This window comes from Nanorana parkeri, unplaced genomic scaffold (assembly GCF_000935625.1).
Source record: "Nanorana parkeri isolate BGI_ZX_2015 unplaced genomic scaffold, ASM93562v1 scaffold153, whole genome shotgun sequence".
In the NCBI taxonomy this organism is placed as follows: domain Eukaryota; kingdom Metazoa; phylum Chordata; class Amphibia; order Anura; family Dicroglossidae; genus Nanorana; species Nanorana parkeri.
Genome location: NW_017306421.1, coordinates 1,378,321 through 1,388,366, shown reverse-complemented (window position 1 = coordinate 1,388,366; position 10,046 = coordinate 1,378,321). Strand labels below are relative to the sequence as shown.

At 41.0% G+C, this 10,046-nt stretch overlaps 1 protein-coding gene across 1 annotated transcript in view; it reads left to right on the top strand.

Moving 5' to 3' along the window:
• Positions 1 to 10,046, top strand: part of LOC108785243 (pre-mRNA-processing factor 39-like) — a 32,684-nt gene that overhangs the window by 5,802 nt on the left and 16,836 nt on the right. The gene's annotated exons all lie outside the window — the stretch shown is intronic.

Genomic DNA, 10,046 nt, shown 5'->3' with positions numbered 1-10,046 from the left:
GTACAGCATGTTCCTTGGGATCCCAAGAGGTCTTGCTGACCAAGCTGAAGGTCAGGATAATGTACAGCATGTTCCTTGGGATCCCAAGAGGTCTTGCTGACCAAGCTGAAGGCCAGGATAATGTACAGCATGTTCCTTGGGATCCCAAGAGGTTTTGCTGACCAAGCTGAAGGCCAGGATAATGTACAGCATGTTCCTTGGGATCCCAAGAGGTCTTGCCGACCAAGCTGAAGGCCAGGATAACGTACAGCATGTTCCTTGGGATCCCAAGAGGTCTTGCTGACCAAGCTGAAGGCCAGGATAATGTACAGCATGTTCCTTGGGATCCCAAGAGGTCTTGCTGACCAAGCTGAAGGCCAGGATAATGTACAGCATGTTCCTTGGGATGCAAATGTTTAATAAATACACCCTTAAGTTTTACGGAAGTCAAATTTAAAAAAAGTTTATTATACTCCACATGATACACAGACTAACTGAAAGTGACTGAAAATGTTCTATGCTGTCCAGTTGTCTCTTACTGAGGATGGACAAGCATCTGCAGCCCTGGAGGTGGCTGTGAAAATTTAGCGTATTTTTCCATTTGCATACCACAGTGCCTAATAATGGAAATGCACAATATAAGTGTAAAGTTGTCGCCCTTTACCTCCAGGGAATTCCTCCGTGTCTGATTTCCTCACCATGGACTGCGATGTTCTGACCACGGAGGACTGTTCCGGTAGTGATGAGGAGGAGGAATCCTGTGTTGTGGAATGTAACATGCCTCCTGAGTTCAACACCTACTGGAAAACAGCTTTAGAGAAACCGTACAATTTCATTGCTTGGACTAAACTGGTAGCATATTCAGAACATCAGGTAAAGGCTTAATAGCTGCTTCTTCTCCTTTTTTTTTAATGCCGTCTCTTCCTTGTGTTGCCTTTGCATACCTTTTTGTCAGATTCTTTTCTGTTAATAATTTTTTACCACCAGGCTGTTGTTGACAGGGTATCATTAGCCATTTAATGTGGGCAAGCCTGTAATATTGGCTGTGATTTTAGCCTCCTGCAGTAAAGTTTTCTGAGGTTTGTGTTCCCCTTAGCAACCAGAAAGTAGTAAGTCCAGCTGCACTCCTCACAGCGCTCCCGGCCCAAGTACTTGTAGTGGTGCTCGCAGTGACAATCACGGGTGGCACCATGCAACAATCAGTGGAAAGCAGAATTCACCAGCACTCAGTAAATATCTTTAATGTCCATTTAATCGGACCAATCGTCAATTGTCATGTACAAAATAGCGACGTTTCAGGACCGCACAGGATCCCTTCATCAGGGCGACAATGTAACAAGGTTCGTTACATTGTCGCCCTGATGAAGGGATCCTGTGCGGTCCCGAAACGTCGCTATTTTGTTCATGACGATTGGTCTGATTAAATGGACATTAAAGATATTTACTGAGTGCTGGTGATTTCTGCTTTCCTCTTAGCAACCAGTCATCTTCTCCCTGTCAGGGTGTAAGGACAGATTCAAGAACAACATCAAATGATTGCTCCGGGACTATGTAGATACTTATCTTCCAGGAATGTCAGAACACATTTAGTTGAAATTGGCTGGATGATTTTTGGAAATGTGGCTAAATAGTGTTTACTGCTTTATGCTTGCCAAAGTCTAGGCATAATCCAATGGTATCTAGAGGCATGGGTTTATTGGCCTGCGTGTATGGAGAAATTGTCTGTTAATCCCAGCTTCGTCCCTGATTCATCATTAGCACTGGTTTATTTTATTCAGACTTGTATTGTGTGCACTCCTAATTCTCTTAGTTGTCATTACACATTTGGACTAACATTTTGCTTGCTCTAAAGTGCATATGTAGTTGTCAGTGTCGTTGTCTTTCATTTTCTTCCACAGAAAAACCTGGCGGCATGTAGGAAAGCTTATGATGCATTCCTCTCACGTTACCCTCTTTGTCACATCTACTGGAAGAAGTATGCCGACCTGGTGCAGCATCTTGGCAATGAACAAGAGGTGGAAAAGGTATTTGTGACTGGCATATTAAAACCGGGAAGTTTGTGCACCACAGAAATTTTAATGGAATAAGTAAACACAGATGTTAAATTATCTGTAGTAGCGTGTTAAGATTGCTTTGATATTGTGAGTCTTTATTTTGAATACAGGTTACATTCATTGATTAAATGGCAGCCAGGTTGATGGATGACAAACATTTGGCAGTAAGAAATATTGTTGGGGTTAGATTACTTCTCACTCTTCCCTCACACCATACCTGGGGAGTTTATACACCTAGCACAACAAACGGCATTTAAATGGGTTACCTGAGCTTAGTGCTAGACCACAGCCAGATGACCACCACTTAAACAAACCTACTAAACAAAAGGAAACACAAAGACACAACCTCCTAGCTCCACTTCTACTATTCAGTAAACAGGTGGACTGGCACAGTGGTCATACAAGCTGTGGGAACAGTATGAACATTGTTTTTGATGATTAGAAATGGAAGGAGTTCATGAGCTAGTGATGATTAGTGATGGGCTCGGGCGTGCCGAGCCCGCCAGGAAGCTGACAGCGCGCAGCGCCAATCACAGGTACTGAGACATGTTCCAGGTCCGCAGCTGCAGAGATCAGGAAATGTCTCAATGCCTGTGATTGGCGCTGTCAGCTTCCTGGCGGGCTCGGCACATGGAGCTGCGAACACGCCCGAGCTTAGCGCTAGTGAATGTGATGTCTCCTTACACAGGGAAAATCTTATGGAGAACAGGTAGATCTCTCACCTCCAGTCATCTTTGGTAAAAGATTTGGCCAAATGTGCGTGACCCGTGGCTGGCCAATAAAGAGCTTGATGAAAGCAAACAAAGCTTATCATTTAAAGCATTGCTTTAGTTTTTCAACACATAACTTTTCTTCTTTAACCCCTTCGTGACTGACGACGTACAGTGTACGTCGCCAGCATCGGGGCTGTTTAAACAGACTCCCGGCGACTTTTGCCGCCAGGAGTCTGTTTAAACTTGTAGAGCCGACTGTCGGCTTTACAACAGAAGCGATCCTGGCGACTTACCTGTCGCCAGATCGCTTCTGCGTCCCGAAGAAGGGGCCGCCCCCCCCGCCGGACACCCCCGCCGTGCTTCCCGGGCTCCGTTGCCCCTCCTACGGGCCCGGGACCGGCGATCTTTGTGTCCGCGGGGAGCTGGGGAGGAGGTCGACGAACTTCCGTTCATCGATCCCCTCCCCGTTCTATGGGACCGGGAGCGATGCAGATTGCATCACTTCCGGTCCCTGGGCTGTCAGTTCTGGGCTCCTGCAGCCCAGGTCTAAGCTATTGAAGTGCGATCTGCACTTCAATAGCTCATTTCTAGTGTAAAGGTGACACTGAGGGTCTTTTGGACCCCCAGCATCACCTTAAAGAGGACCTGTCACCACCATCTGCTATTACATGGGGGGGCTTGCAAGCCCCCCCATGTGATAGCAGTCAAAGTAAAGTAAAAAAAAAAAAAAAAAACAGTTTTTAAAATTAAAATGAAATAAAATAAATCTAATAATAATAAAAAAAAATTTTAAAAGTACCCCGCCCCCGCGAGCACGCGCGTCGCCACGTAAACACGCGTCGGGTGCGCCTACGCATGAAAACGACGAACGCGCTACACATGTTGGGTATCGCCGCGCACGCCGGAGTGAGAGCAATAATTCTAGGGCCAGTATTTTGGGGTATCTCTAAATTGATGACCTGTGGGGGCTTTTAAAGCGTCTTTTATTGACTTTTTGGGGTACTGCAGTTTTTCGCCGTTTCACGGTCGCACGCAATCTGTAAACTGGGCATGTTGGGTATCGTTTTACTCGTTGTAACCTCATCTTTTATATTTCATTAAAAAAATGGGTAATTTGTTGTGTTTTGGGGCATTTAATTAAATTTGTCACTAAATTTTGGGGTTTAATAAGGAGTTGCGCTAATATTGCGCAACATAAAAATTTTCAACTACCACCATTTTATTCTATAGGGTCTTGGCATTCAGAAAATATATAATGTTGGGGGGTTTTACGTCATTTTCAGGCCTAAAATGTGGAATATAACATGGGTGCAAAAAATTAAAAAAGGGCCTCAGTCATGAAGGGGTTAATTAAAAATAATAATGTATGCCTTGGGCATTTGGAGGCACTTGTTACTCCCAGGGAAATATTCTGTTTGCTTCAATATCACCATGTGAGTAGGATACGTTTATCTTTCTATGTGCAGCACATACACAATTCTGAATTCAAATGTATGTGGTGGTTGGTACCTGTGCTGGAACAGGCAATTCAAGAGGCTCCCTGCCCTTTTTTTGGGGGGTCAGGCATTCCAAATTATTTGCTGAACAAGCATTGATTTGTTACTCTCTCTAGCAATTCTGCTCAATATCAGCCCTTGAGGCTTCCGGGCAGTGCACGTGTATATACAGGTGAAACTCGAATAATTAGAATATTGTGCAAAGTTCATTTATTTCACTAATGCAACTTAAAAGGTGAAACTAATATATGAGATAGACTCATTACATGCAAAGCAAGATAATTCAAGCCGTGATTTGTCATAATTGTGATGATTATGGCTTACAGCTCATGAAAACCCCAAGAACCCCAAATCCACAACCTCAAAAAAGTAGATTATTACATGCAATCAATAAAACAAGGATTGTACATCGAACAATATCGGACCTCTGAAAAGTATAAGCATGCATATGTACTCAGTACTTGGTTTGGGCCCCTTTTGCAGCACTTACTGCAATTACTTTTGCACGATATTCTAATTATTCGAGTTTCACCTGTTCATAAATAGTGTTATTTGGGCTCTTTCCCACCAGAGAAAAAAACCTCTTTGCATTGATGCATGTTGCCATGCCCAGTCGCGTTGCTTATCATTTTCAGACACTTTATATTCTTGCAGCATAGCTCATTGGTTCAATAGAGACTAAAAATGGATCCTGTTGAAAATAATGTAGCGTCTCAAGTCTTTTTGCTGGAATATGCGGCAAAATGCAGGACAGTGTAGTGGGTCTGCTTTGTATTAAACTCACAGAATTTTACAAACACACTTCTTGCAATCTCTTGCACTCTAAATAAAAGTTCAAGAATATTTTGATGTCATGCATTAAAGTTGAACTCCAGACAAGCAGCTTTTACTGAATACATATCTACATCATCTGGAGTTTATTTTTATTTTTTTGTATCTACCTGAAGCTCAGCCTTAAAGTGACACTAAACTCAGGAGTTAAATCCTAAAACGTTTTACAAAAATGTATCTTATGTGTGCACCACTCGGCTGTTGATCCTCAAATAATCTCTGAATTGGTGCTGACACTGTCGTTCTTTCTGGAGGGTGGCTATTTTTTATTCCCCCTTGGTCCCTGTGTGTCTTGTAAAGTAGCCACCACTCCAAGCTCATTCCCATGATGGACTAACTATACAAAATAGCAAACTTAACGTGAGATTGTTTTCCATCACGTGAGTGAGCTTGGAGTGGTGGCTAGCTAACAACCACCCTATGTGATGTGACATATTGGTGTTGACAGGTCCTCTTTAAGGTGATACTGGGGTTCCAAAAGACACTGGCCCGTAGAAGCCATCTGGCGGCAGCTGAGCCACCAGAATCGATTCTATTGTACAGCCGACAGCCAGCTTTTAAACGGGCCCACTGCCAAAGACATACTATGTACATCAGTGGACGCAAAGGGGTTAATAGAGGTAAAAAGTAATGCACTTACATGATATTTAAAAATCTCGCCTGTCACCCATCAGATGGAAGTCCCATCTCAGCTGCTGGTCCAAGATTGTTCTCAGGATGGAAGGCACGTGAAGAGAGCAGAGTCTAGTTTAGAAAGATTCTAGATCATCTGTGCTAGGAGACAAAGTTCTGATCCGATGGCTGAGCGATGCTGTAGCTGGTTCTCCTCAAGGCGGGACCACAGCTGCTGAGTACTTCTCGTTCGTGAAGTGTCAGACGTTGCTAGGCAAAGTGATTTTCAGAAGTTCACCTATTTTGTCAAGCCAGGCCTAGCAACGTCTGACAGTTCACGACCCGGAAGAACTCAACAGCTGTAGTCCCACCTTGAGGAGAACCAGCCGCAGCACTGTTCAGCCATCGGGTCAGACCTGTGTCTCCTAGCACAGGTGATCTGGAATCTTTCTGGACTGGACTCTGCTCTCTTCATGTGCCTTCCATCCTGAGAACAATCTTGGACCAGCAGGTGAATTCTGACTTCCATCTGATGTGTGACAGGCGAGATTTTTTTAAATATCCTGTAAGTGCATTACTTTTTACTTTTTTTTTTTTTTTTTTTTTTTTATTAAACAATTACTTTTATTCTGCACTTAGACCTGTGCACTGGTTTTTATGTTTCCCTATCCAACTAACCGGGCTGCAGGATAAGTGCATACATTATTTCTGGATTAACTGCTAATATAACCGGAGCTCCTTTAAGTCTTTTAATGTACAGTCCATAACCAATCGAACTAGTTGCGCAAGTTGGTGACTTCTGTTTTATGCAGATTGGTTAGGAGTTCTGATTTCACTTGCTGCACTTCTTACAGTGGCACTTTGCATCCTGCTACATAAAAAATGAAACCATTTTTTTCAGTGCACACCACCGCATTCCCACCACAGTGCAGTGGTGTAAATGGTGCCCATCTGTGACAAAGCAGATCCCTTGTCATGCATTGGGGCTGCGCTGGAAACAGCCAGCACAGCCCCTACACATGTGATGAGAAGTCGCCCTTGAAGTCGGAGACAACCTGGAAACTGGCAAAAATACGAAAGTCAGCAGTGACGGCACCCTTTTTACTCTCTATTCCTTTTACAGCTCTAAATGTGCACCCAGCTCCTTTTTATCTGCATCAAGTTCTTTCATTAGGCTTCTTAATACTGCCACCTCAAATTTTCCTCCATTCCAATTACTATGACATTGCAGATATTACACTAATGCAGTTCCACCTGAAGTTAGAAACACAAAGTAACCGCATCATTAAAGTGTCATTTGTAAGATTAAACCAAGTTTTGGCAACCGTATGCATTCTGCAGCTGCCTCACAGACCTGGAATGAATGGACTTTGTGAAAATATAAGAATCGTAATGAGTATTTTGTAAAAGTATTTGAGCTTTTGTCCTTTGCATGTCTGTGTGAAATTCAGAGTGCTTTTCTAGTGTTCGTGCTGTATCTGTGTATGCCTTGTTCGTGCTGTATCTGTTTATGCCTTGTTCGTGCTGTATCTGTGTATGCCTGTCTGCTGCAGAAAATATATATGGCTGGTTGGGTGGTTTGTCCCCTCTCCTTACAATTCACCTATTCTAAGATTGATGGCTGCCACTGACACATTCTTGCAATTTGTATGTTCATGTTGTGTTTGCATGGGATTCTTCGGAATGATTCACCTTCCTCTCATATTCTAAACAAATTATTAGAAGGTTAACTGCTGCCTGGCCAAACAGGTCCTAGAACTAGTGTGTGTGTGTGTGTGTGTGTGTGTGTGTGTGTGTATGTATGTATTTGTATGTGTGGGGTAAAGACTTTAGACTGTAAACTCTTTTTGGGGCAGGGATTGATGTGAATGGTTGTATGTACTCTGGAAGCACTATAAAGGTTTAGTAAATAAAAGATACCAATAAATAATGGCTCTGTGTAAACCTGTTTTTGCAAAAGCCAACATAATAACTATATATATATATATATATATACACTTTTTTTTAAAAAACCTTTGCTTTATTTGTTCTTGTATAGTAACAATTCTACACTTGTGTATAAAAATATTCATATGATTGATCATGTGGCATTCAAATGATGTATGTTTCATGCATGTGTATGTATGTCAGAGGTTTAGCGAGGAATGCCAGTGGGATTTCAAATACTGGAACATATTCATTTATTTAATACATATTTCCTATGCTCCTCAACTCCATAATGCGGTATTACATTACATTCCACCTGAAAAGAAACCATGCGTAATATAGAAGTACGTTTGTTTTTGCCTCTGATCACACAGAACGAATGGGCTGCAGAAGTGGACCTTGCTTTTTCATGCAATGCCTACTTTATGGCATATTCCTGGATAACCGTAAATATGTGGATGCACAAACATGGTTGAATTTACAGTATTTAGCCCTGTAAGTACTGATTCCATCATACTGACAGTAGCAGCATGATCAGTATGTACTGGGATACAGGTTTACATGGGTAGATATGTATATTAAAATGAATAGTTATGCACATATAAGCATTTCATCCATGTGATACAGAAATTAGTATTTGAAAATATTGAAATACACACGCTTACCGTATTTCCTTTGAAGACGTCATCTATACTAAGGAAATGTAGGGCCTTATTTGCTGCGTACTCGATTATAGCACATAGTCACCCATACTTGAGGCGTCGCGCCGTTTTCTTCAGTGTGCTTTTGTGTGAAATCTCAACAAGTTGAGCAGTTCCTGGAGGGCTGGATGGGTTTAAACGCTCCTTTGACATCTGCCCTGCAACAGTCAAGATGGTGACTTACAAGGGGAGAGACATCTGAAAGAAAAAAGGCAAGTTCAATATTCAATTGGAGTACTGAATGTTTTTATTTATTTTTCTGTCACTGTATTACGAAATATACAAAATATAGTAGTAAATAATATTGTAGCTGCTTATTGATGTTTTTATTCTGTTGTATATAAATGGACATTTGTAGCAGCAGAAGACGTATTTGAGTACAAGGTATATGTCATTTGGAAAGATTAATAGGAGTAAATATATCAGGCGGGGGTGTATTTCTAAACAATTCTCTGTGAAGTGTCAGCATTCACTCAAAGGTTGTGAATAACGCCCTTGCAAAGGTTTTTAATATATGCAAAATGCATAATTGTCTTTCGCAGGGTGAATATAACATTCATTTAGCAAATCATGTTTGTTCCAATGTTGGCAAATTGAGCTGTATGGATTTCTCTGGCGAATGTAAGCAGTACTGGATACTAAGCACATTCGATCCTAAAAGAAAATTACCCTAAGATCAGAAGAGACTATTTTAAAGCGTATTTCCACTTTCTCAGCCAAATTGGGATAACACATATTTTATGTGTGTTACATGTTCCCACATAGTATAGGCGAAAAAATATTTAAAAAATGCTTCTTGCAGCTTTTACCTGAGTTAGGGATTGTACTTGGCTTCTTAAGGGTTAAGTGCTGCGTAAATTGTCGGCGCTATATAAATACCTGTAATAATAATTTCTACTTGCTTCTTTGTACTGTTAGGAGGGGTTGTGAGGGATTTGTTAACTTTATCTCTACCATGCCATTTCATTGAGATTTTTAAAGTAGATTTGATCACTGTCTCTCCTAATAAAGGATTACAGCCCTGGCTCCAACATTCACATGTTAATGAAGCTATTTAGAGGAACACAATCCTAAAATGTCAGTCCTAAATCCTCTATAAGGACAGATCACTGTGAAAGTGATTACAGAAAATCCTGTAACCAGCATATAATCCCTGCTGCAACAAAACATCTAAAAGCTATTAAATATTTTTTTAAACATTTTTTTGATATGCTGTGTGAATGAGAACACAGCGACTTGAAAAGTGGAAATGCACTTTTAAGAACATTCGATTTTGCCCCATTCGCACAACAGCCACAACTTTATACATTGTCCAAAAAATCCCTACGAACGAATGAGCAAATGCTGGTTAATTCACACAGAACGATCTACATGCAGTTTTTGCTGAACGAATAGCTTTGCATATGTTTTATAAATAGACTCCTAAATTTACAAGTGGTCCTTGAAACTTGGAACGATTTATGAAAACTGAAGCAAAATGTTTAAATCTGCTAATCTAACATTGAGAAATACATGTATAAAATCACCGTGCTGTGGTTTATCATATTGTGCTTTGCTTCAGTTTTCATAAGTCAAATCCATAGATTTAGTTTTTTTACAAATTGACACAAAAGAAGGATAATTCTTCCTTCCTTTTATGTTTTCTCATTTTTATTAGAATTCTTGTGTTCATTTTATATGTATGTATGTATATGTGTATGTATGTATATGTGTATGTGTGTATATATATATATA